Source organism: Rutidosis leptorrhynchoides, chromosome 2 (assembly GCF_046630445.1).
Source record: "Rutidosis leptorrhynchoides isolate AG116_Rl617_1_P2 chromosome 2, CSIRO_AGI_Rlap_v1, whole genome shotgun sequence".
Lineage (NCBI taxonomy): Eukaryota > Viridiplantae > Streptophyta > Magnoliopsida > Asterales > Asteraceae > Rutidosis > Rutidosis leptorrhynchoides.
The window spans coordinates 496193998-496221782 of record NC_092334.1 but is presented as its reverse complement, the minus strand read 5'-3'; the positions used below and the strand labels follow the sequence as shown (position 1 = coordinate 496221782).

Sequence of the window (27785 nt, the reverse complement as noted above, 5' to 3'; positions counted from 1 at the left end):
CTAATCTAAGCTATCACTTTGTCATTTCCATGGTGGTTGGAGCATCAATCCACCATGGATCCTCTCCACCATGAAGGTGAAGAGGCGGAGCTCACCTCTCTCTCACATTATGCTCACACTAACTTTGGAGGTGCTCAAATGACAATTGAACCAAGTAACTCTTTATATAGGACATTTTGTCACATATGCTCATGTGACTAGAGTTTACTTGTTCAATAAAATCCTAGGTGTACAATGAACTAATAAACGTTATTCGCCCAGCGACGATCATACAAATATGCATCAACAAATTCCCCCTTGGACGTTGCTGGCGAATTATTGTAAACACCTCTTGCAATCTTCAGTCAATCTCTGCAGTAGTATCACAAGCTCGTACGTGTTACCCATAGTACTAAAGCAACCAGATTCTCCCTAAGATCGAGCTGAGATCCCTATCACCATCTCTGATAAAGTCTTCAAACAAACCAACTCTCTTAGAATCATAAACTGTAGAATCTTCCCCCTCACTGTTAGCAGTATCCTATTAAACACTGTAGCACTAACGTCTTCATCATGACTTGCTTCTTGTAAAGGCAAAATATGTAGAGGAGTCCGGTCCACAATTAATAACTCAAATAAGTCTTTATTGCCATCAAACTCACCAAAGAAAGTTAAATTGGTATATCATGATCGCGAAACATCAACCTCAGTTCCTTCCACAAAGCGAAACTGGAACAAACGTATTCCCTCCATGAAGCGGAATATCGAGAAGTGCGGAATAATAAACACTGTTGGCCCATAAATAGTTGTATGCTCTCGACTACCCCACAATAATATCTCAAAACAAGAGAGTTTTCGTACTCACCTACTATATAAGTTCAACGGACAAGGAAGTTATCCATTAAACTTTATATATCAAAGCTTCAGTGAATAGTAGACATATTCTCTCACAGAAACATCTCAATCATCTCTCAAAAACACATCAATCGGAATAATTGATTTTGTTGGTTGACAAACACATAAGAACCTGGGTTAAATCGAGTTGTAGAATCAAATTCGAAAATATAAACTTGAACTTCCTCTTGTTTCATGGCTATTTTGTTGAATCTTTAAGCAAATAGGACCATGGATGAAAGATATAATCACTTACAAGCTTCAAGGACCATGGCTAAAAATTTCACAAAACTTGAAGGACCAAAAGTGTAAACTTTAAAACTTCAGGGATCAAAGTTGTAAATTTTCCAAAGTTCAGGGACTGAAAATAATTTTTTCAGAAAGTTGATGGACTGAAAATGAAAATATTGATAACGTTTTTTAGAAAAAAAATTCATTAGAAGTCCCTAATAATTAACAGTCGTTAAATAGTTAAACTTGAGGACTAACAACGTTAATTATTTAAAAGGTATGCATCTGGGTCGGATCCTGGTTTCGAATCTGGTTCAGAATTATGGGTTGGATCTTGGATCCGTTTAAATAAAGACAAAATTGTTGAAATAGTCCCTGTGGTTTGTACCAAAATGCTGGTTTCGTCCCCGTAGTTTTTTTTTTTTGATGGATTTCATCCTCGTGGTTTGCAAATGGTGCTGATTTCGTCCCTCTGACCGACGGACGTTAAAAAAGTCTGTTAACTCTAGTCACATGCCACTCACATGAGGGTAAATTCGTCATTTTCATTATTTTTTCCTTTTATCTTTTAATTTTATCACTTATATATATATATATATATACATATATATATATATATATATATATATATATATATATATATATATATATATATATATATATATTCATCTTCCCCAAATCAACACCCTTTAAACCCAAATTTTTTTTTTCCTAATTCAATCAATAACATTAATAAACAATTAAACATGAAAATAAACCCATTAAACAAAGTACATTTGAGGTGCTGTTACTCTAATTTAAGAAACCCACTTATATAACACGATCTGTAGTGGTATCTCATTTTATCACCCTTTTTTCTTTCATATACTATCAAGATCTCAAACCTAAAAGATCAAGCAAGTAACCCAACCATCTTCAAAACCCATAACCACCACCGCCGAACCCATAACCACCACCGTCCCCCGGGGACCAATCATCAATCTTTAGGAGTTCATTCCGGTTATAATACCGCAAGTTCATCCCTAAATCTCGCTGTTGCAGAAATCGAACCGTAGATCAAACTCTAAATCTTGAACTATCGTTAACGATGGGAGTTCCAGTTAGTGGTATCTCCATCGAAAATCTGATTCTGTCTTTTCAAATCATCTCAGCCGGAAATCGAACTGTGTTACCCATGTTTCAGGTTTGCTTTTGGTTTGGAAAATAAAGTGAGGTTGGTGTTATAAAGAAAAATTGAAAGCAAAAGTGATAGTAAAATATTTATGTAGATCTGGTTTGAAAAAAAGTTGGAGTTTATTTGAGATGTATTGAATTTGTTATTGTTTGTGATGGATCTGTTTCTCAATTTTATAATGTGTTTTTTTTTTAATGTATGGAATGGAATAGATGGATGGATCTGTTTACCTCAATATTTGTTTTCAATATGAGATTATTTTTTAAATGTATTAATGAATGTGTTTTTTTTTTTTTTTTTTTTTTTTTTATTACCATATGATTTGGTGTTGAATCTTGGTTTGATTACGTGATGAATTTGGATTTAGTTTTGCATATGTTTTTTTAGTTTTAATTAGATGATAGATAGAAGATTAATTTATGGGTTTATGTAATATGAACTTCGATGATAGATAAAAGATGATGCAAATTAATTTGAGGGACCTGCAATTTATTTTGAAGGTGTTGTGAATTAATTGATGCACAATATTATGGTTCATCATTTTTGGTTGGAGAAGGTTTAGAGAAGAGGAAGAAAGAGTTGAAGAAATCACAGGGACCGTTTAAGCAATTTTGATACAAACTACAGGGACGATTTCAGCAATTTTGTCAATAAACGAAAAAAACGAACGAAAATACCCTTACATGTTTGGAACATGACTGGAGTTAACGGAGTTTTTTGACGGCCGTCGGTCAAAGGGACTAAATCAGCAACTTTTACAAACCACCGGGACCAAATCCATCAAAAAAACCATAAGGACGAAACTTGTATTTTTTTACAAATCACAGAGACTATTTCAGCAATTTTGTCTTAAATAAACATGATATACATGGGTGATATGGTTACCATTTGAAAACAATTCCAAGCTTCTAGAATGTTTCTCATGTGGAGACAAGGGAATGAATCATCCCACTTTTGTTTTCTCCTTTTTATTTCATCCGATAAATGAAAGAAGTTGGTTGGCATGTGGGTCCCACAAGGAAAACTTCAACTTATTTACCCTTATTGCCATCGTCATTTTCAGCTTGCTGGTATACTGTATCTTCTTCACACAACCGTACGGTTCAAAAACTAAAAACCAAATTCGAACATTTTGCTTCTAAACCGTAAGTTTCAGTTTTCCAACCTTGTTTCTAAGGTCCCAACCGCACGGTTGGACCTTTCTTCTTCGCTTTCCAGAATCCAGTGACCTTGGTGGCGGCCAGTGGCAGTTCACGGTGGTGATAATGGCAAAACACTCAAAACTTCTCCAAAAAGGCTCAAATTTTGCAGGGAGTAACCTTAGGACCCGCTAAACACTTCTCCATTAAGAAATTTTACAAACAAACTCTCAATAATCACAGATTAAACAATTTCAGTCCACTTTTCCAAGAAGACAAAATTTTTTCAAAACTCGATCAAATCAACGAATTAGGACCTGTAATTTTGAGGAATCAATCACTTAATGATTACCAAGCTTTCCTCATTCTTACTTCTATTTAATTCGGCCTAAATCATCAAAACCCAAAAAGGTCAACAAAAGTCAAACCGAGATCCAAAATTCATTTTCATCAAATTGCTTCAATTAAATCGATTCTTGGTTGATCTTAGGCTCTGATACCAATTGTTAGATTCCATGCTAGGATCTTTTGATCAAAGAACAAGAACCAATTTACAATTTGAGCATAAAAAGTGATAACATGACTAATATGATGAACAATGATGAATACAATAGAAAAACTCAATAATACTCAACATAATCATCTCAAATCAGTGCCAAGATTACATTCATGAATCAAGATAAAAAATCTAAAATAATAATACTAATCTAAGTTATCACTTTGTCATTTCCATGGTGGTTGGAGCATCAATCCACCATGGATCCTCTCCACCATGAAGGTGAAGATGTGGAGCTCACCTCTCTCTCACATATGCTCACACTTACTTTGGAGGTGCCCAAATGACAAATGAACCAAGTAACTCTTTATATAGGACGTTTTGTCACATATGTTCATGTGACTAGAGTTTACTTGTTCAATAAAATCCTAGGTGTACAATGAAATAATAAACGTTATTCGCCCAGCGACGGCCATACAAATATGCATCAACAACTCCTACAACGGAAAGTGAGACCGGAAAACTTATGGCACAACCACCCTAGCCCTCAGAATACTCTTGGACAGAAAATATTAGCCGCCTGAGAATGAAAAAGTTGACAGTAAAATTCGACGGAACTTAAATTCCGTCAAAACGGAAGTAAAAGAGGGGAGGGAAATACGGGATGAAAGGGTGAAAGGAGAGGGTAACCGGACCACCAGCGTATAGCTGGTGGCCGAAAATACGGGAGGGAGGCTGCGCTGTGTTGAAATAGATCTAGGGTTTGAAGCTTATTTGAAACTGAGAGAAGTGTTTAGTTTCAATAAATGATTCTAGATATAGTATAGACAAAATTGCCAAATTGGTCCTTGTGTTATTCGATTTTCTTTTTTTCCGTCCCTCTCAAAATGTTCCTGCAATTTTAGTCCCTAATGGCATTTTCTAGTCTCAAATTCCTCCCTCTGTTAATCAGCCCCAATCTCATCATCATCGTTATCATCATCATCATCATCATCATCATCATCATCATGATGTACCAAAAAGTTTCCTTCTTTCATCATATCGCAAGTATGTTGGTTTAGGTAGAAAACGAAAATAAACAGTTCACGAGGATGTTTTCAGATGTTAGGTAGAAAACTAACAGATCTCTCCAGCTCAAAAACTTCGTCTAGTAATGACTGTTTCATCACAAAAAGAATAAAAAAAATTAGTCCTGAAACACTATATTATATAAATTTATTTAAATACCAAATAAATGAAGAAATATCTAGATTTATGTATGCTAATGTAACAATAAAGCATAAAAAGCAGTCAACTTTTTTAACCATTTGCATAAAATTATTTCAAAAAAAAACCCCTTTCATTAAAGATACAAAAAGCATATGAATTTTATTAATTAAAAAAAATGAAGATAAAAAGTAATTGCCTTTAATTTGAAGTCACGTTGGCACGCCACCGTGAGAGGCGGTCAGATTTTGAATCAGCAGTCGTCTTGCTATCACAACCCATTAATTCATTCACAAAACAAATCATTTAAAAAAGTTTTCAGGTTTGCTTCAATGATCTAGATAAATTAGAAGGGGGGCTATTTAACACAGGGACAAAATTGAGACTATAAAATGCCATTAGGGACTAAAATTGCAGGAACATTTTGAGAGGGACGAAAAAGAAGAAAATCGAATAAAATAGGGACCAATTTGACAATTTTGTCTATAGTATATCATAAACACAAACCAGTTATGGGAACGCACATGTTCAAGTAGGGGACATGGTTTAATTTACACTTAAACAAAGACAACAAAATGAAACCGAACTAGGCTAGAAATGCACTCTTATCTCTCATTCTATATATGATACACACGCCATATAAAACCAACAATGACATCAAACAGATAGAATACAACACATATATATCTCCAACAAAATATGTTTCTGATTCACTAAATTGGATACAGATCATGTGCGCTGTCGAGATTAAGGGACGAGACTCTAGTCATACTCTTTTGTTTGGTCTCTAAACGATCTCTCTCCGTAATCAAACAATTATTTAACTCCATCACCACTTCATTCATGGTTGGTCTTCTGCTCGGTGTACGAGCAACACAAGCCATTGCCAATTCTACTGCTTTCCATGCTGAATTAATGTCAAAATCTCCCATTAACCTTGGATCAACAATGTTATTCATGTCTCCATCTACTAGCTTTAAATTAACCAACCGAATTATGTGTATATTGTCATTCTCATATTGGGTTATTGTTGGTTGGCATGTAATTAGCACAAGTAGCACTACCCCAAAGCTATACACGTCACTTTTTTCATTCAACCTGTTGGACGTGTAGTACCTACAAGAAAAAGTTCTTGTGTAATTGAATAGTATGAAAAATTGTGGATTTAAATAAATATCTAAAACTATTAAGTTTTATTAATTAGTTCATAAAATAGATTAGGAAAACTCACTCAGGGTCAAGGTATCCAGGAGTACCAGCAACTACTGTTGAAATATAAGTACCACCTTCTGTTGGGAAAGTTTTAGACAGGCCAAAATCGGCTAGTTTTGCTTGAAATGTCTCATTCAATAAGATGTTGGTACACTTGATATCTCGGTAGACTATTGGTGGCTTGCAACCGTGATGCAGGTACTCAAGACCAAGGTACTCAAGACCACGTGCCGCATCACATCCAATTTGTAGTCTTTCTTCCCAATTCAACACACTTGAACTTGTATCTGCTCAAGTAATTTAGTAAAAGCAAAATAAGAGTGATTTTTTTAGAACAATTTGAAAAATGACAAAATGTTAATAATGAGATATACTGAATAGTTGGTTTTCTAAGTTCCCGTTAGCCATGTACTCATATATGATTTCCCTTGTGGCTGCCTTCGTTACAGTACCCAACTAACGAAGTCAAGTTTTTATGATGAACACTCAAGAGAAGATATGCCTGCACATTATAGAAAGTTTTACTTTGTCATGAATATATATTCTTTTCACACATTTTCTTATCGCGGTTGTAATTATGAGAATAATGCCAAAATTTTCAGTTCAAAAAATTGTTCATGTATGTTCTACACTTGAGGGGTGTATTTTGAAATATCTAATACTTCAGGGTGCTAAAGTGTAAATATATATATTCATTTCGTTACTGTAGATGTAAGTGTACTAGTATAAGGCCACACGCAGTGGACCGTTGTAGTGACCCGAACTTTTCTATGATTATATATTATATAAGATTAATATTTACATGAATAAATGTTTCCAACATGTTAAGCAATCAAACTTGTTAAGACTTGATTAATTGAAACGGATTTTGTGTTAACATTTGACCACCCAGTTTGTCCGATGATTCACGAACGTTATAACTTGTATATGACATGATATTATATATATATGAACATATATATATGTTTAACATGATGAAATGATAAGTAAGTATCTTATTATGTATATTAACAATGAACCTTATACATAAAACAAGACTACTAACCTAAGAAATTCAAAACGATATCTATACGTAACGATTATCGTTGTAATAATGTTGATGTTATGCGAGGTGTATATAAAATAGCTTATATTTTACAAGGAAATACTATTAAATATGATACAATTTTACACAAGATATTTATTTATTTATAGAATGGATATACTTAAACCTTGCTACAACACTTATAGGCAGTGTACCTAATCGTACAGTAGTGTAGTTTTTAGTAAGTCCAGTTCGTTCCACAGGGAATCTTTTTAACGAAGCTTAACGCTATATTAGTTTAAATTTATAAAAATGCAAATATATATATAAGTAATATTATTATTATTATAAAGGGGGGTTTTTACCGTTTAATGACCGGTTTGTCGATTTTAAAAACTTCAGTCGCAGTTAAAACCAAATGTAAAATATTAAAAATAAATAAAAGACTTAATTTAAAGCGTAAAGTAAATAACGATAATGAAATTGCGATAAATAAAAGTGCGATAATTAAAAAGTACGATAATTAAAAGTGCAATTAAATACAATAACAATAAATAAAAGTGCGATAATTAGAAGTGCAATTAAATATAAAATAAAGGAAATTAAGTATGAAATAAAAGAATTATGCTTATTTAAACTTCCTTAATCATGATGTTTGACGTGTTGATTTTAGTTTTATGCCCATGGGTTAATTGTCCTTTGTCCTGGATTATTTAATATGTCCGTCTGATTTTTGTCCATCACAGTCCATCAGTCATAAATATAAAGTGCGAGTGTCCTCGTCAAATTATCCTTATACCCGAAGTCAAATATTCCAACTAATTGGGGACTTAAACTGTAACAAGATTTTAATACTTTGTTTAATAATTACACCAGGATGTCGACTGAGTGTAACCCAAGGTTTTAATACTCTGTTATCAATTATGCCAAGTGTCCTTGTACATAATTTCACCCCTGTTTTAATAATTCTAGTGGCTATTAATCCATTCCCGTGTCCGGTTAAATAAACGATTATTCGTACATATAAATATCCCACCCATCGTGTCCGATTGAGTGTATATGGTTATTTATAGGGACGTCCAATTGTAAATCTTTATATTAAAATTAACAAACTATCATTTAGTTAAACAAATATAAAGCCCATTAATAGCCTATAGTCTAATTTCTACAAGTGTCGTTCTTTTGTCCAAACCCCAATTATGGTACAAAGCCCAATTATCCAATTTTAGTAATTAGCCCAACATCATGATTACTTCATTTTAAATAAGCATAATAATAACTTAGCTACGAGACATTAAATTAAAAAGGTTGAACATAACTTACAATGATTAAAAATAGCGTAGCGTTACACGGACATAATTTCGACTTACACCCTTACAACATTCGCTAACATACCCTTATTATTAGAATTTAAAATTAAAATTAAAATTAAAATTACAATTATATATATTTACGTATACATATATAGAGAGAGATTGAATTTTTTTTTTTTTTGGATATTTTTGCGATCAAACTGCGTTTGCTTTTATAGGGATTTGAGTCCAGGTGAGCTCCGCGAGTCGCGGCCTTTTCCCTCTTTGAACTCCGCAAGTCGCGGAGTTCGATTTTACAGCTCACACCATTTTGGAGCCTTTCTTGCCGACGGATTATAATATATAATTTATATAATTAATTATATATTATATTATATTTATATACATAGTTAACTTGTAATTTTTAGTCCGTTGCGTCGAGCGTTGAGAGTTGACTCTGGTCCCGGTTCCGGATTTTAGAACGTCTTTGCGAATAATTTAATATCTTGTACTTTGCGTTTTGAATCTTGTACTCTTGTAATTTCGAGACGTTTCTTATCAATAATTGGAACCTCTTTGATTGTATTTTGTACTTTTGAGCTTTTTGGTCGTTTGCGTCTTCAATTCGTCGAATCTGTCTTTTGTTTTCACCTTTTATTATTTTAAACGAATATTACTTGTAAATAGAACAATTGCAACTAAAAGCTTGTCTTTCTTGAGGAATAATGCTATGAAATATATGTTCGTTTTTAGCATTATCAAACGTCTTAATATTTATATATCATATTAAGATATATTAGTACATCATGTTATCATAATAATGTAATAATTTAACATCTCATTAGATATAATAACAATGGGATTAATTACATTTAACGAAATTGTTAACTTATAGGTTCCGAAACAACATGTACATGTAACGACTAACGATGACTTAATGACTAACGATGACTTAACGACTCAGTTAAAATGTATATACATGTAATGTATTAAGATGTATTGTTAAACTTTTGAAAGACTTCATGACACATATCAAAGTACTTCTACTTAACAAAAATGCTTACAATTACATTCTCATTCATTTTCATCAACAATTCTACTCGTATGCAACTGTATTCGTACTCGTACAATACACAGCTACTAGATGTACATACTATTGGTATATACACTTCAATGATCAGCTCTTAGCAGCCCTTAATGAGTCATCAAACATGTGGGAACCATTCTTTGTAATCTATTATGAATTATTTAGCAAGATTACAAAAATATTATTAATCATTCATGACTTATTTACAAAAAAACAAACTTACATATCCTTTATATCTAATCCATATATCACGACCTAAAACACATACAAACACCTTCATTCTTCAATTTTCTTCATCTAATTGAACTCTCTCAAGTTCTATCTTCAAGTTCTAAGTGTTCTTCATAAATTCTATAAGTTCTAGTTTCATAAAATCAAGAATACTTTCAAGTTTGCAAGTATACTTCCAAGCTTTCTAATCCATTCCAAGTAATCATCTAAGATCAAGAAACCTTTGTTACTTATAGTAGGTTATCATTCTAATTTAATGTAATACTCATATTCAAACTTTGATTCAATTTCTATAACTATAACTATCTTAATTCGAGTAGAAAATCTTACTTGAACTTGTTTTTGTGTCATGATTCTACTTCAAGAACTTCCAAGCCATCCAAGATCCTTTAAAGCTCTAGATCATTTCTTGTTATTTACAGTAGGTTTACCTACTATACTTGAGATAGTAATGATGTTCATAACATCATTTGATTCATATATATATAACTGTCTTATTCGAAGATTTAAACTTGTAATCACTAGAACATAGTTTAGTTAATTCTAAACTTGTTCGCAAACAAAGTTAATCCTTCTAACTTAATTTTAAAATCAACTAAACAAATTTTCTATATCTATATGATATGTTAACTTAATGATTTAAAACCTGGAAACACGAAGAACACCGTAAAACCGGACATACGCCGTCGTAGTAAAACCGGGGGCTGTTTTGGGTTGGATAATTAAAAACTATGATAACCTTTGATTTAAAAGTTGTTCTTCTGGGAAAATGATATTTCATATGAACATGAAACTATATCCAAAAATCATGGTTAAACTCAAAGTGGAAGTATGTTTTTCAAAATGGTCATCAAGATGTCGTTTTTTCGACGGAAATAACTACCTCTTACAAAAATGACTACCTCTTACAAAAATGACTTGTAACCTGTATTTCTGACTATAAACTTATACTTTTTCTGTTTAGTTTCAAAAATTTCAGTTCATTATGAAACCATAGCAACTTGATTCACTCAAAACGGATTTAAAACGAAGAAGTTATGGGTACAACAAAATTGGATATTTTTGCTTGTTTTAGCTACGTGAAACTTTGTAACAAATCTATACTAACCATAACTTAACTAACTTATATTGTATTATACATGTATTCTAACATATATTATGTAATCTTGATAGACCATAGACACGTATACAATGTTTTGACATATCATATTGACTTCATATATATATATTATTTGGAATAACCATAGACACTCTATATGCGGTAATGCTCGAGTTAGCTATACAGGGTTGAGGTTGATTCCAAAATAATGTATATGCTTTGAGTTGTGATCGAGTCTGAGACTTGTATACACTGGGTCGTTGATTGATTCGAGATAATATATATTGATTTATTTATGTACTACTAACTGTGGACAACTAATTGTGGACAACTAATTGTGGACAACTAATTGTGGACTACTAACGGTGGAATATTAACTTAACAAACTTAAATCATAAAAACGTAATAAAAAAATGTTGTGAATATATTTCGATCATACTTTGATATATATGTATATATTTGTTATAGGTTCGTGAATCGATCAGTGGCCAAGTGTTATTTTCCGACGAAGGAAAAATTTGTGAAAGTGAGTTATAGTCCCACTTTTGAAATCTAATATTTTTGGGATGAGAATACATGCAGTTTTATAAATATTTTACAAAATAGACACAAGTACGCGAAACTACATTCTATGATTGGATTATCGAAATCGAATATCGCCCTTCAAGTCTGGTAACCTAAGAATTAGGGAAATAGCCCCTAATTGACGCGAATCCTAAAGATAGATTTATTGGGCCTAACAATCCCCACTCATGTCTATGGATGGCTTTAGTACTTCAAGATTATTATTATACAGACGACGATGTCTGTGGGGATATTCTATGCATTATGGTTAATGTCGGTTACCAGGTGTTCAATCCATATGAATGATTTTTATGCAGATGGCTATACGCATGCATGATGTTTATGAGAAATGGAAATATGAAATCTTGTGGTCTATTATTACGATTTGATAAATATATAGGCTAAACCTATAACTCACCAACATTTTTGTTGACGTTTAAAGCATGTTTATTCTCAGGTGATTATTAAGAGCTTCCGCTGTTGCATGCTAATTTAAGGACAAGAATTGGAGTCAGCATGCTTGTAATATATTTTTTAAAAACTGCATTCGGAGATTTAAATTGATGTGTAATATTATTGTAAACCATTATGTAATGGTCGTGTGTAAAACGTTATCTTTTAGATTATCATTACTTGAAAAACTACGTAATGGTTTTAAACCTTTATCGATAAAATAAAGGTTATGGTTTGTTTTAAAAACGAATGCAGTCTTTGATAAACGTCTCATATAGAGGTCAAAATCTCGCAACGAAATCAATTAATATGAAACATTTATAATCGATATGAACGGGACATTTCAGTTGGTATCCGAGCGTTGGTCTTAGAGAACCAGAAATTTGCATTAGTGTGTCTAACCGAGTTTGTTAGGATGCATTAGTGAGTCTGGACTTCGACCGTGTTTACTTTAAAAATGATTGCTTAGCACTTTTGTTGGAAACTATATATTTTTACATGTAAATATTATGTGCTATATTAATCTCTTAACATGTTTGATATTGTGTGATAGATGTCTACATCTAGTACAAATGCCATCGACTCACCTAATAATAATGAAGAGTCGAATGTATTTTGGGAAGATTCACAAATTCTCGAAGAGGAACCGGAAGAAGAGGAACCAGAAGAAGAAGAGGTTCCGGAGGAAGAAATATTAATAACTACAGAAAAATGATTAAATAAAAGAAAATCCTCAACCAATGGACCAAAGTTAAAAATGGTCAATGGTGTTTCCGCCGAGGAAGAAAAATATTGGGAAAATTACCAATTTTCTGATGAATCGGATCCCGACGAGGATTCCGATGATGTTATAGAAATTACCTCGACCCAATTTAAGAAAGCAAAAGAAAATAATAAGGGAAAAGGCATCAAAATAGAGAAACCTGATTCCAACCCCGATGAACTTTATGTTAACATGAAGTACCCTGATGAGGTGTATCGTAAACACCTGTATTTCTTAAATTTTAAATATAACCCGAGAACATCTAAGCCACCAGGTTTTTCTAAACCATTTTTGAAAACGACGGCTTGTATTAGAGGAGCACCATGTATTCCTATGAAATTAGAAAAACGAAACGAGTCCGAAGAGGAAGAAACAAGTGAGTCGGAATAAAGAGTTGTAATCATGCTGTGTAATATATGTATTGTAGTGTGCTTGTACTTTTATGATATATATAAATATTGCTTGTATTGTTTGTTAATTATCTTTTACGAATCTAATCCTCGTCTATTTTACAGTATAAAACACAAAATGGATGTTAAGGATAGACAACCGAGTATTTTAGAAGACCTACCAGGGGATATGATTGATGAAATCTTGTCCAGAGTCGGTCAGAATTCATCGGCACAATTATTTATGGCGAAATTAGTGTGTCGAACATTTGAAAAATGTTCAAGGCATGCCTTAGTTTATAAAAGGCTTTCCTTTGAGAGATGGGGTATATCACATTGGGGAGACCTTAAGTTACGCCGTGTTTTCTTTAAGGCATTAAGTACGGGGAACCCAAATGCAATTTTACGCTACGGGTTGAGAGCCTATTTTGACTCCACATATCCCAACATAGGACTTTGTTCTTTAGAAAGAGCTTCCAACATGCAACTTAAAGAAGCATGTTATGCTTACGGGTTAGTGATGTTCGCTTCTCACCAAATTGAGAAAAAGAACATCGGATTGCAACTGTTAAACAAAACATTCCCACAAGTGACGGATTCAGTAGTTGGAGTGAGAGACAAGGTTTTTAGATTGTTACGGGGCTGTTGGGAATTACGTAACCCTCGTCCTTTTGACGACGTTACAACATGCTGTCTTGACAACGACCACAATGGTTATTTTCCACAAGACCAAGGATGGGAAATAATACTAGTACAACCCGAATGCATGACTTGTTTCTGGACCTACAAATTACGTGTCTTTATTACCTTTGCTGAACGACTTGTGCTTAACTAGAATTGACTTCACAACTACCTTGTATCAAAGTTATTGTGTGCTATATTTCATGCTATATGTAAAATAACTGTATTGTAAGTTTGTAAAATATTGTATAAAAGTTTGAACGCGAAATATTATTGTAATCAGTTTTTCATATAGAATTGTAGTAGTTGAATTGTATATTGGCTACTAAGTATGAACTTAACGGGTAGGTACTACCCGAATGAAAAATTATAAAACGCTAATATGAAGAAAAAGCTTTTATAAATGAGTTCATATTATGCTACGAAATACTATTGACTACTCTTAATATTCTATATGATTAACTTAATTCTTTTGGATATTTTTGAAGGAAATGGCACCGACTACTCGTCAGAACTTGAACATGAGCGAGGAAGACTTCCGTGTTTTCCTTGCAGCAAACATAGCCGCAGTACAAGCTGCAATGCAAAACAACAATAACTCTGAATCCAGCAATGGAACTAATGCCACAAGAACTCGTGTAGGATGCTCCTACAAAGAATTCACTGCCTGTAAACCTCTGGAATTCGATGGAACCGAGGGTCTAATCGGATTAAAACGATGGACCGAGAAGGTTGAATCAGTGTTTGCCATAAGTAAATGTACTGAAGAAGACAAGGTGAAGTACGCTACGCATACCTTCACGGGTACTGCGTTAACATGGTGGAACACTTATCTCGAGCAGGTGGGACAAGATGCTGCTTACGCATTACCGTGGTCAGCATTCAAACACCTGGTGACTGAACAGTACCGTCCCATAAACGAGGTCAATAAGCTCAAGGTAGAGCTTAGAGGATTACGAGCGCAAGGATTTGACATTACCACGTACGAACGACGATTCACAGAGTTGTGCCTATTGTGTCTAAGAGTGTTTGAAGATGAAGAGGAGAAGATCGACGCATTTGTAAAAGGGTTACCAGAAAGGATTCAAGAAGATGTGAGTTCACACGAGCCCGCCTCCATATAAAAGGCAAGTCGAATGGCTAACAAACTCATAAATCAGATTGAGGGTAGAATTAAAGAGCAGGCGACCGAAGAAGCCAACACGAAACAAATCAAGAGAAAGTGGGAAGAAGACGGTGACAAGGGTCACCAATACAACAATAACAACAACAACAATAATCGCAATCACAAACGTAACAACTACCACAACAACCGCAACCTTAACCGCAACAACAATAGCAATCCCAGTCACAACTACAACAACCGTTCCAATAATAATAACAACCACAACAACAACAATCCCAACAATAACAACTAGAGTCAGAAACCATGCCAGCGGTGTGATGGATACCATCCGACTGGGCTCTGTATGACATCGTGTACTAAGTGTAATAGAAAGGGCCATGGTGCGGCGAAGTGTGAAGTTTATGGATCAGCGGCTAGAGGAACAAATAATGCCCACATTACTTGTTTCGGATGCGGGAAGAAGGGCCACTACAGAACTACATGCCCAAATCAGGAAACTAATAATGGGCAAAACCGAGTAAGAGTCTTCAACATTAATGCGGTTGAAGCGCAGGAACACCCGGAGCTTGTTACGGGTACGTTTCTTATTGACGATAAACCTGCTTATGTTTTATTTGATTCGGGGGCGGATAGAAGCTATATGAGTAGAGATTTTTGTACTAAATTAAGCTGCTCATTAATGCCATTGGATAATAAGTTTTTACTCGAATTAGCAAACGGTAATTTAATTACAGGTGATAAAATATGTCAGAATCGAGAAATTAAACTGGTTAGCGAAACGTTTAAGATCGATTTGATACAAGTAGAGTTAGGGAGTTTTGATATGATAATTGGCATGGACTGGTTGAAAGAGGTGAAAGTAGAGATCGTTTGTTACAAAAATACGATTCGCATTATGCGCGAAAAGAGAAAACCCTTAATGGTGTACGGAGAGAAGAGCAACGCGAAGTTAAATCTTATTAGTAATTTGAAGGCGCAAAAGCTAATAAGAAAAGGTTGCTATGCCGTTCTAGCACACATCGAAGAAGTCAAACCCGAAGAAAAGAACATCAATGATGTTCTCAACGCAAAAGAATTTCCTGATGTATTTTCAAAAGAATTACCAGGACTACCTCCACAAAGATCTGTTAAATTTCAAATAGATCTTATACCAGGAGCTGCACCAATAGCTCGTGCTCCTTACAGACTCGCACCTAGCGAAATGAAGGAATTACAAAGTCAATTACAAGAACTTTTAGAGCGTGGTTTCATTCGACAAGGTACATCACCATGGGGAGATCCGGTGTTGTTTGTCAAAAAGAAGGATGGTACATTCAGGTTATGCATCGACTATCGAGAGTTGAACAAACTTACCATCAAGAACCGTTATCCACTACCGAGAATCGATGAATTATTTGATCAACTACGAGGTTCATCGGTTTATTCGAAGATTGATTTACGTTCCGGGTATCATCAAATGCGGGTGAAGGAGGATGATATTCCGAAGACTGATTTTAGAACTCGTTACGGTCATTATGAGTTTATAATTATGCAGTTTGGATTGACTAACGCACCAGCTGTGTTCATGGACCTCATGAATCGAGTGTGTGGACCATATCTTGACAAGTTTGTCATTATTTTCATTGATGACATACTTATTTACTCAAAGAATGATCAAGAGCACGAAGAACATTTGAAAAAAGTGCTAGAATTGTTGAGGAAGGAAAAATTGTATGCTAAATTTTCAAAGTGTGCATTTTGGTTGAAATAAGTTCAATTTCTCGGTCATATAGTGAGCAAAGAAGGTATTCAAGTTGATCCGGCAAAGATTGAAACCGTTGAGAAATGGGAAACACCGAAAACTCCTATGCAGATACGCCAATTTTTAGGATTGGCTGGCTAATACAGAAGATTCATCCAAGATTTTTTCAAAATAGCAAAACCCTTGACTGCATTAACGCATAAAGGATAGAAATTTGAATGGAATGATGAACAAGAGAAAGCATTTTAGTTGTTGAAGAAAAAGCTAACTACGGCACCTATATTGTCATTGCCTGAAGGGAATGATGATTTTGTGATATATTGTGACGCCTCAAAGTAAGGCCTCGGTTGTGTATTGATGCAACGAACGAATGTGATTTCCTATGCGTCCAGACAATTGAAGATTCACGAGCAAAATTATACGACTCATGATTTGGAATTGGGTGCTGTTGTTTTTGCATTAAAGACTTGGAGGCACTACTTATATGGGGTCAAAAGTATTATATATACCAACCACAAGAGTCTTCAACATATATTTAATCAGAAACAACTGAACATGCGGCAGCGTAGGTGGATTGAGTTGTTGAATGATTACGATTTTGAGATTCGTTACCACCCGGGGAAGGCGAATGTGGTAGCCGACGCTTTGAGTAGAAAGGACAGAGAACCTAAGCTGGTAAAAGCTATGAATATAATTATTCGAACTAATCTTACTACTCAAATAATGGAGGCGCAACAGGGAGTTTTAAAAGAGGGAAATTTGAAGAATGAAATACCCAAAGGATCGGAGAAACATCTTAATGTTCGGGAAGACGGAACCCGGTATAGGGCTAAAAGAATTTGGGTACCAAAGTTTGGATATGTGAGAGAAATGGTACTTAAGGAAGCACATAATACCAGATATTCAATACATCCCGGAGCGGGAAAGATGTACAAAGATCTCAAGAAATATTTTTGGTGGCCGGGTATGAAAGACGATATTGCTAAATACGTAGGAGAATGTTTGATGTGTTCTAAGGTAAAAGCTGAACATCAGAAACCATCAGGTCTACTTCAACAACCTGAAATCCCGGAGTGGAAATGGGAAAACATTACCATGGATTTCATTACTAAATTGCCAAGGACTGCAAGTGGTTATGATACTATTTGGGTAATAGTCGATCGTCTCACCAAATCAGCACACTTTCTACCAATGCGAGAAGATGATAAAATGAAAAAGTTAGCACGACTATACTTGAAGGAAGTCGTCTCCAGACACGGAATACCAATCTCTATTATCTCTGATAGGGACGGTAGATTTGTTTCAAGGTTTTGGCAAACGTTGCAAAAAGCATTGGGAACTCGTCTAGATATGAGTACTGCCTATCATCCATAAACCAATGGGCAGAGTGAAAGGACTATACAGACTCTTGAAGACATGCTACGAGCATGTGTTATTGATTTTGGAAACAGTTGGGATCGACATCTACCGTTAGCAGAATTTTCCTACAACAACAGTTACCACTCGAGTATTGAGATGGCACCATTTGAGGCACTTTATGGCATAAAGTGCAGGTTTTCGATTTGTTGGAACGAGGTGGGGGATAGACAAATGGTCCGGAGATAATCCAAGAAACGACCGAGAAAATTATTCAAATTCAACAACGGTTGAAAACCGCCCAGAGTTGACAAAAGAGCTACGCAGACAGTAAAAGAAAAGATATAGAATTTGAAATTGGAGAGATGGTCATGCTTAAGGTTTCACCTTGGAAAGGCATTGTTCGATTTGGTAAACGGGGGAAACTGAATCCAAGGTACATTGGACCATTTAAAATTATAGATCATGTCGGACCAGTAGCTTACCGAATTGAATTACCTCAACAACTCACCGGCGTACATGATACTTTTCACGTATCGAATCTGAAGAAATGCTTAGCCAAGGAAGATCTCACTATTCCTTTAGACGAAATCCAAATCAATGAAAAACTTCAATTCATTGAAGAACCCGTCGAAAAAACGGATCGTGAGGTTAAAAGACTTAAGCAAAATAAAATACCAATCGTTAGGGTTCGATGGAATGCTCTTAGAGGAACTGAGTTCACCTGGGAACGTGAAGATTAGATGAAGAAAAAATGCCCACACTTATTTCCAGATGATACGTCAACACCTCCAACTGCTTAAAATTTCGGGACGAAATTTATTTAACGGGTAGGTACTGTAGTGACCAGAACTTTTCCATGATTATATATTATATGAGATTAATATTTACATGAATAAATGTTTCCAACATGTTAATCAATCAAATTTGTTAAGACTTGATTAATTGAAACGGATTTTGTGTTAACATTTGACCACCCAGTTTGTCCGATGATTCACGAACGTTATAACTTGTATATGACATGATATTATATATATATGAACATATATATATGTTTAACATGATGAAATGATAAGTAAGTATCTTATTATGTATATTAACAATGAACCTTATACATAAAACAAGACTACTAACCTAAGAAATTCAAAACGATATCTATACGTAACGATTATCGTTGTAATAACGTCTTAATATTTATATATCATATTAAGATATATTAGTACATCATGTTATCATAATAATGTAATAATTTAACATTTCATTAGATATAATAACAATGGGATTAATTACATTTAACGAAATCGTTAACTTATAGGTTCCGAAACAACATGTACATGTAACGACTAACGATGACTTAACGACTCAGTTAAAATGTATATACATGTAATGTATTAAGATGTATTGTTAAACTTTTGAAAGACTTCATGACACATATCAAAGTACTTCTACTTAACAAAAATGCTTACAATTACATTCTCATTCATTTTCATCAACAATTCTACTCGTATGCAACCGTATTCGTACTCGTACAATACACAGCTCCTAGATGTACATACTATTGGTATATACACTTCAATGATCAGATCTTAGCAGCCCTTAATGAGTCATCAAACATGTGGGAACCATTCTTTGTAATCTAGTATGAATTATTTAGCAAGATTACAAAAATATTATTAATCAGTCATGACTTATTTACAAGAAAACAAACTTACATATCCTTTATATCTAATCCATATATCACGACCTAAAACACATACAAACACCTTCATTCTTCAATTTTCTTCATCTAATTGAACTCTCTCAAGTTCTATCTTCAAGTTCTAAGTATTCTTCATAAATTCTATAAGTTCTAGTTTCATAAAATCAAGAATACTTTCAAGTTTGCAAGTATACTTCCAAGCTTTCTAATCCATTCCAAGTAATCATCTAAGATCAAGAAACCTTTGTTACTTATAGTAGGTTATCATTCTAATTCAAGGTAATACTCATATTCAAACTTTTATTCAATTTCTATAACTATAACTATCTTAATTCGAGTAGAAAATCTTACTTGAACTTGTTTTTGTGTCATGATTCTACTTCAAGAACTTCCAAGCCATCCAAGATCCTTTGAAGCTCTAGATCATTTCTTGTTATTTTCAGTAGGTTTACCTACTATACTTGAGGTAGTAATGATGTTCATAACATCATTCGATTCATATATATATATATATATATATATATATATATATATATATATATATATATATATATATATATATATATATATATATATATATATATATATATATATATATATAACTATCTTATTCGAAGATTTAAACTTGTAATCACTAGAACATAGTTTAGTCAATTCTAAACTTGTTCGTAAACAAAGTTAATCCTTCTAACTTATCTTTAAAATCAACTAAACACATGTTCTATATTTATATGATATGTTAACTTAATGATTAAAACCTGGAAACACGAAGAAAACCGTAAAACCGGACATACGCCGTCGTAGTAAAACCGGGGGCTGTTTTGGGTTGGAAAATTAAAAACTATGATAACCTTTGATTTAAAAGTTGTTCTTCTGGGAAAATGATATTTCATATGAACATGAAACTATATCCAAAAATAATGGTTAAACTCAAAGTGGAAATATGTTTTTCAAAATGGTCATCAAGATGTCATTTTTTCTGTATTTCAAAATGGTCATCAAAGTGGAAATATGTTTTTCAAAATGGTCATCAAGACGGAAATGACTACCTCTTACAAAAATGACTTTTAACCTGTATTTCCGACTATAAACTTATACTTTTTCTGTTTAGTTTCATAAATTTCAGTTCATTATGAAACTATAGCAACTTGATTCACTCAAAACGAATTTAAAACGAAGAAGTTATGGGTACAACAAGATTGGATATTTTTGCTTGTTTTAGCTACGTGAAACTTTGTAACAAATCTATACTAACCATAACTTAACTAACTTATATTGTATTATACATGTATTCTAACATATATTATGTAATCTTGATAGACCATAGACACGTATACAATGTTTTGACATATCATATTGACGTCATCTATATATATTATTTGGAATAACCATAGACACTCTATATGCGGTAATGCTCGAGTTAGCTATACAGGGTTGAGGTTGATTCCAAAATAATATATATGCTTTGAGTTGTGATCGAGTCTAAGACTTGTATACACTGGGTCATGGATTGATTCGAGATAATATATATTGATTTATTTCTGTACTACTAACTGTGGACAACTAATTGTGGACTACTAAAGTTGGAATATTAACTTAACAAACTTAAATCATAAAAACGTAATAAAAAACGTTGTGAATATATTTCGATCATACTTTGATATATATGTATATATTTTTTATAGGTTCGTGAATCGACCAGTGGCCAAATGTTATTTTCCGACGAAGGAAAAATTTGTGAAAGTGAGTTATAGTCCCACTTTTGAAATCTAATATTTTTGGGATGAGAATACATGCAGTTTTATAAATGTTTTACAAAATAGACACAAGTACGCGAAACTAGATTCTATGGTTAGATTATTGAAATCGAATATCACCCTTCAAGTCTGGTAACCTAAGAATTAGGGAAATGGCCCCTAATTGACGCGAATCCTAAAGATAGATCTATTGGGCCTAACAACCCCCATTCATGTCTATGGATGGCTTTAGTACTTCGAGATTATTATTATACAGATGACGATGTCTGTGGGGATACTCTATGCATTATGGTTAATGTTAGTTACCAGGTGTTCAATCCATATGAATGATTTTTATGCAGATGGCTATATGCATGCATGATGTTTATGAGAAATGAAAATATGAAATCTTGTGGTCTATTATTACGATTTGATAAATATATAGGCTAAACATATAACTCACCAACATTTTTGTTGACGTTTAAAGCATGTTTATTCTCAGGTGATTATTAAGAGCTTCCGCTGTTGCATGCTAATTTAAGGACAAGAATTGGAGTCAGCATGCTTGTAATATATTGTTTAAAAACTGCATTCGGAGATTTAATTCGATGTGTAATATTATTGTAAACTATTATGTAATGGTCGTGTGTAAAACGTTATCTTTTAGATTATCATTACTTGAAAATCTACGAGATGGTTTTAAACCTTTATCGATAAAATAAAGGTTATGGTTTGTTTTAAAAATGAATGCAGTCCTTGATAAACGTCTCATATAGAGGTCAAAACCTCGCAACGAAATCAATTAATATGAAACATTTATAATCGATATGAACGGGACATTTCAACCGTGACCCAACCCATCACCGACTGCCACCCCTTTCACCCCATCACCACCACCACCAGCCATACCCCTCACCCTTCTAACGGGTGTATTTGTGGGGCCCAACATTTTTCTTTTTTTTTCTTTTTCTCATCCAACGGCTACTTCTATTATTATTTTTTTTAAACCAATAATACACAACATTTTCTCTATATATACATACACTCTCATTCCATTATTTACCCAACACTACTATCAATTCATATTTCACAAACACCAAAAAAAAAAAAATTCAAATGGAAGTGGAAGATTTATTAAATTCTCAGAGTGAAAGTGAGGAGAGCGTGGCGGATAGTGATAGCGCAGAGTCCGATTCCGATGAAGATTTAATTCAAGACGGTTACAACGCACTTAACTATCTCGATTTTTTTGATGCAATGGACCAAGAAGATGAAGCTCGAAATTCTCGTACAATTTTTAGAAGACGTCGGTTACAAAGAGATCTGATTGATACCGGTAATCGTTTGTACAACGACTATTTCTTGGATAATCCAACATTTTCGTGTGATTATTTTCGAAATCGATACCGAATGAGTAAGTCATTGTTTAATCGTATTGGTCATGCTATTCTATCATACGAATCTCAACCGAAACCCGATTATTTTAAATATTTTAAACAACGTTTTGATGCAACCGGTCAACTCGGTTTCAATATTTTTCAAAAGTGTACATCGGCGATACGTCAATTGGCGTATGGCATTGCGCCTGTTGCATTCGAAGAATATTTACACATGGGCGCATCTACATCTCGTGACTGTTTAAACAATTATTGTAAATGTATTATTCATATGTTTGCGCGAGAATATTTAAGGAAACCAACTGAAGAAGATGTTCGTCGATTGCATGCCAAACATTTGGAGATGCACGGTTTTTCGGGGATGTTAGGTAGTCTTGATTGCATGCACTGGCTTGGAAAAATTGTCCAGTTGCGTGTTAAGGGCATTACCACAGGGGTGATCATGAAGGACCAACAATAATGCTCGAGGCGGTTGCATCCTACGATATGTGGATTTGGCACGCTTTCTTTGGTCCAGCGGGTTCGAACAATGATATTAATGTTCTTAATGAATCGGATTTGTTCGAAGATTTATTGGATGGTCGAGCTCCGGAGGTCCGTTACACTATCAATAGGCACGAATTTACAAAAGGGTATTACTTGGTAGATGGCATATACCCAGAATGGGCAACACTTGTCAAGTCGTTTAAATGTCCACTTGAGCCAAAAAATATAAAGTTTAAACGTTTTCAAGAAGCCGCGAGAAAAGACGTGGAACGAGCTTTCGGTATTCTTCAAGGTCTTTGGGCAAAACTAAAACACCCAGCAAGACCTTATAGTATCAATAAAATACGTCGAATCTGTACACTTGTGTTATACTTCACAACATGATCACCGAAGACAACGAGCGCAACATATGTGGCCTCGAAGAGGATTATCTCCGACATCAAGAAAACATGCCGCGACGTACTTGGTAGGAAAGAGTTGAGCTCCAAGATCGGGTGGATCGAGAGATGCGAGATCGAAGAGCGCATCATAACCTTCGCAACAATTTGATCGAACACATTTGGACACTCCCGGATGATTATATTGTTCGAAACAATTAGCGTTATTTATTGTATTTTTTTATTTATGTATTGTTTTTTATTTATTTAATTATGTAATGTTTCAAAATTTTAATAATATAATGTTTTAATTTTATTTAATAAAATGTTATTTGTATTTATTTGTTGTATTTAAGTAATAATTTAAAATTGGTTAAAGTTGGAAATGGAGTGTATGATTGTGAGTGTTTAGTGAAAGGAATGTTAAAGGGTTTGTGGTAATGTGGCGCTGATGTGGAGGAGAGAAGTTCAGTGAAAGGATAGAACGATTGTATGTGGGAGTTTCATTTGTAGCTTGTAATTGATGCTTTCAATTTTTATTCTTCAAATTCATGTAAGTATTACTTCTATAATTCTGTTCATTCACGATTGAATAAGATTAGATTAAATTTTGTTGAGTTCGTGTTCGTTTATTTCAATTGCTTCTGTTGTTAATCATTTAATAATTTAATAATAATGTATAATTAATTGATCGAGCGGAAGCTACCTCAGCCTGAAATTCCTTGTCTCCTTGAAGACACGATTCAGAAAGCATCTTAACAGCAACTTCTGCTATATCATCAATACGCCCATGGTAAACTGTTCCAAATCCTCCTTTTCCAATAACAACACTAAAATTGTCTGTTATGCGTTGTACCTCTGAGTATGTGTACTGCTGTTTTCTTATTTCCAACCCCCTACCTGTTTTTGTGCACGTACACGTTTTGGTCAAATATTACGCTATTTCACAAGCTTATAATTAAGTAGTTGTGATTCACATACCACGAGCGTTTTGTTTCTTAATCATCCAAATGGCGGTGAGCACAGTCAAGATCACAACAAATGATGCAACTGCTGCTATTACTGGAACAATGACTTTATTTTGATCCTTTTTATTTTTACAACTATTTCCGTCACAAGAACTTGCAGGAGCGCCCGTACTATCTCCATCAAAACTGATTGCGGTATAAGCGTTAAATGATGATTTAGTAAATACGGAGTACATTTTAATATTAAGTCATGGTGTTCAAAACTAATAGCTAACACCATAGATAATGCAGGCGTTTGTGGCCTCAATCCGCCCACAAACGCCCCACAAACGCCCGGAATGGGGCGTTTGTAGGCGTTTGTGTTGGGGCGTTTGTCAAGGAAGCACGGGCATAAAAATGTGCGTTTGTGATTTTTTTTTTTTTTAATTCTTTTCTACTTTTTTCACCACTTTTTAACCCAACCTCCAATCATATTTTGACACATAACCCACAAACGCCCTTACAAAAGCCCCCCATTACAACTCCCCCCAAAATGTCATGGCCCAGTCACAGTTTTTCCTCAAAAAGTACAACTCTACCACTCCACGTCACAGTCACCATTATCTATGGTCTAACAAACCTTAGTGACAATGTTCCCTTATTTGCCTTTGCTAGGAGTCCTACTGGAATCGGCCCAACGAAATTGTTTCCTTTTAAATTTCTACCAATATAAAACAAGATTAGCATGCCTTTAAAAAAAATAAAAAAAAATAAAAATAAAAAACAAGATTAGTTTTTCTTTCGATGTTAGCCTTATAAATATGCATTCAAGGTGAATGAATACTTACTTACAGAACCTTCAGGAAGTTCAGTCCAGATAGAAAATTAGGCACAGTTCCTGTAAAATTATTATTTGACAAATCCCTGAAATAGGAATGGCGAAAACAGAAAATATGGTTACAGGAGTTTAACTGTTTTTTATATCATAGCTCTATCTATTTCTTCTATATAATTATTACTTACAAGGACTGTATCATTGTGAGATTAGCTAACGCAGGATCTAGTCCACCATTCAATCCGCTGTTAGACAAGTTCCTGATTTTCATATAAAAAAATAAAATAAAATATTAAATTAATGGACGATTGGAAGCAGAAAAATATAGTCAACTTGAAATTTTCGACTTACAATGATACAATCCGTGGCAAATTGGTAGCATTGTAACTGCATTCAAGACCTTCCCAAACAAAATCCTGTGGAACACAAGGATCTCCTTGCCAGTTCTTTATTAATTTGTACGTCGACTTTATGCTCCACATTGCAGTCGCTAATATCCGTTATAAAGATAGAAAAAAGTACTAATTACATTTCAACTTACTTTAAGCTCAATAACTAAAAAAAATAAAAAATAAAAAAAGATTCTACATTTATCATCTTGATCATTTGTTTGCATTTGTGGGAGCTTTTTCAACGTATAAACCTCTAGGGCGTTGATGAGTGGGGGAAGGGTTGAATTCTTAGTTTTATTGATCGTGAGTGTATAAGACGGTGCAACAGTCTCAGGTTGTGTGTCATAAATAGTCATGGTTGTGAAATTCAATGGAGAAAACGGTCCGTAAGAAAGGTTCCCATTCATATAAATACTGAATTCTCTTTTCTGGTTCTTTTTCAGCAACACAATTTCCGCATAATGCATATATGTGAAAAATACGTCAGTCGGATTAACAGGATTCCATCCAAACGCGTACGATTCATTCGGGTATTGTGGTGTGATGGCAGTCATCATGACCCCATTTGGTGGGTCAAGGTCTGAAAATAAGTCTGATGAAATTGTATCTGAAGTGAGTAAGTAATCAGCATTACTCGAAATAATTGGACTCCATAATCGATCATACTTGTCATCGTTATACCTAAGAATTAATATAAGTTATATGTTTTGTATCATTTTATGTGTATTATGTTACTACTCAAAAAGGGAAAAAAAAGAAATATCAAAAGGAGTGCTTACCTGAGTGTCCCAAATGAAGTTCCAAAATTTACCCATGAAGTCATAATCCCCATACATAAACCTTGCCCTTACTAAATACCTTTTACCCTTTCCTTGTTTTGGTTTAAGAGTATAACAGTTTCTGGTATTTTCAGGAAAACTTCTGAGGGTGGTAAGCTGTGTATCATCGTCGTATACGTCTGTGTTGTATATTGTTAATATTTTATGGTTTTCGCCACTGTCTATGAAGTCAGCGTCTGATACGTAGTTAATATTTGTTACATTATCGGTGTAAGTTGTGTCTTCATCAATCCCACAATCTATGCTTATGAAACCTGCAACGAGATGTTAATTTCATGATATCGTTACATAATTTATTTATATAGTTAGTGTGATTAAATAAGTATGATTTAGTACCTGCTTGATCATTCTGAGCATGAACAAATAGTGATGAAAGAATTAAACCAAGAAAAACATTATACATTTTCAATAATTCAATTCTCTAAAAAACACTTAATTGATTGAAGTTTCTATGAATAGGGTCAGCTTATTATACTAGTTTAAAAGATTCCTTTTTTGATTATTTAGTAATTAACTACTTAAACCTATCCAAATTTTCATAGTTAAGGTTGTATGTTTACTTTTGAATCTAAACTTTCATTTTGTTAATTGTTCGTAATTAGATGCTTGACAGTTACTTTGTTGACATTCTCATTGACTTTATACATGCCTCCATCATTCTTGGTGTAAAAAAATATGTATTGAACATTATAAAACTATATATTATGGCGTTGAATCGCTTAACTTTAGGAAATCTTAATGGTGCAGTGCTGGACCATAATTAATCAAGATTATCCATCATTATTATTTAAGATTATGAATATGTTCAACGATTCTTCCTTAATTAGTAAATTGTTGGGAAACTCCTGAAATATATCAGACCGTTTACTTATCGCCATTAACGTATACTATTCTTTCTTCATTATATTATAGTTTCATGACTAAAAATAGTTATCAACAT

At 33.9% G+C, this 27785-nt stretch overlaps 1 pseudogene; it reads right to left on the bottom strand.

The window, feature by feature from the left end:
- Positions 1-5010: 5010 nt before the first annotated feature.
- On the bottom strand, positions 5011-27248 carry LOC139889475 (senescence-induced receptor-like serine/threonine-protein kinase; annotated as a pseudogene).
- Positions 27249-27785: the final 537 nt, after the last annotated feature.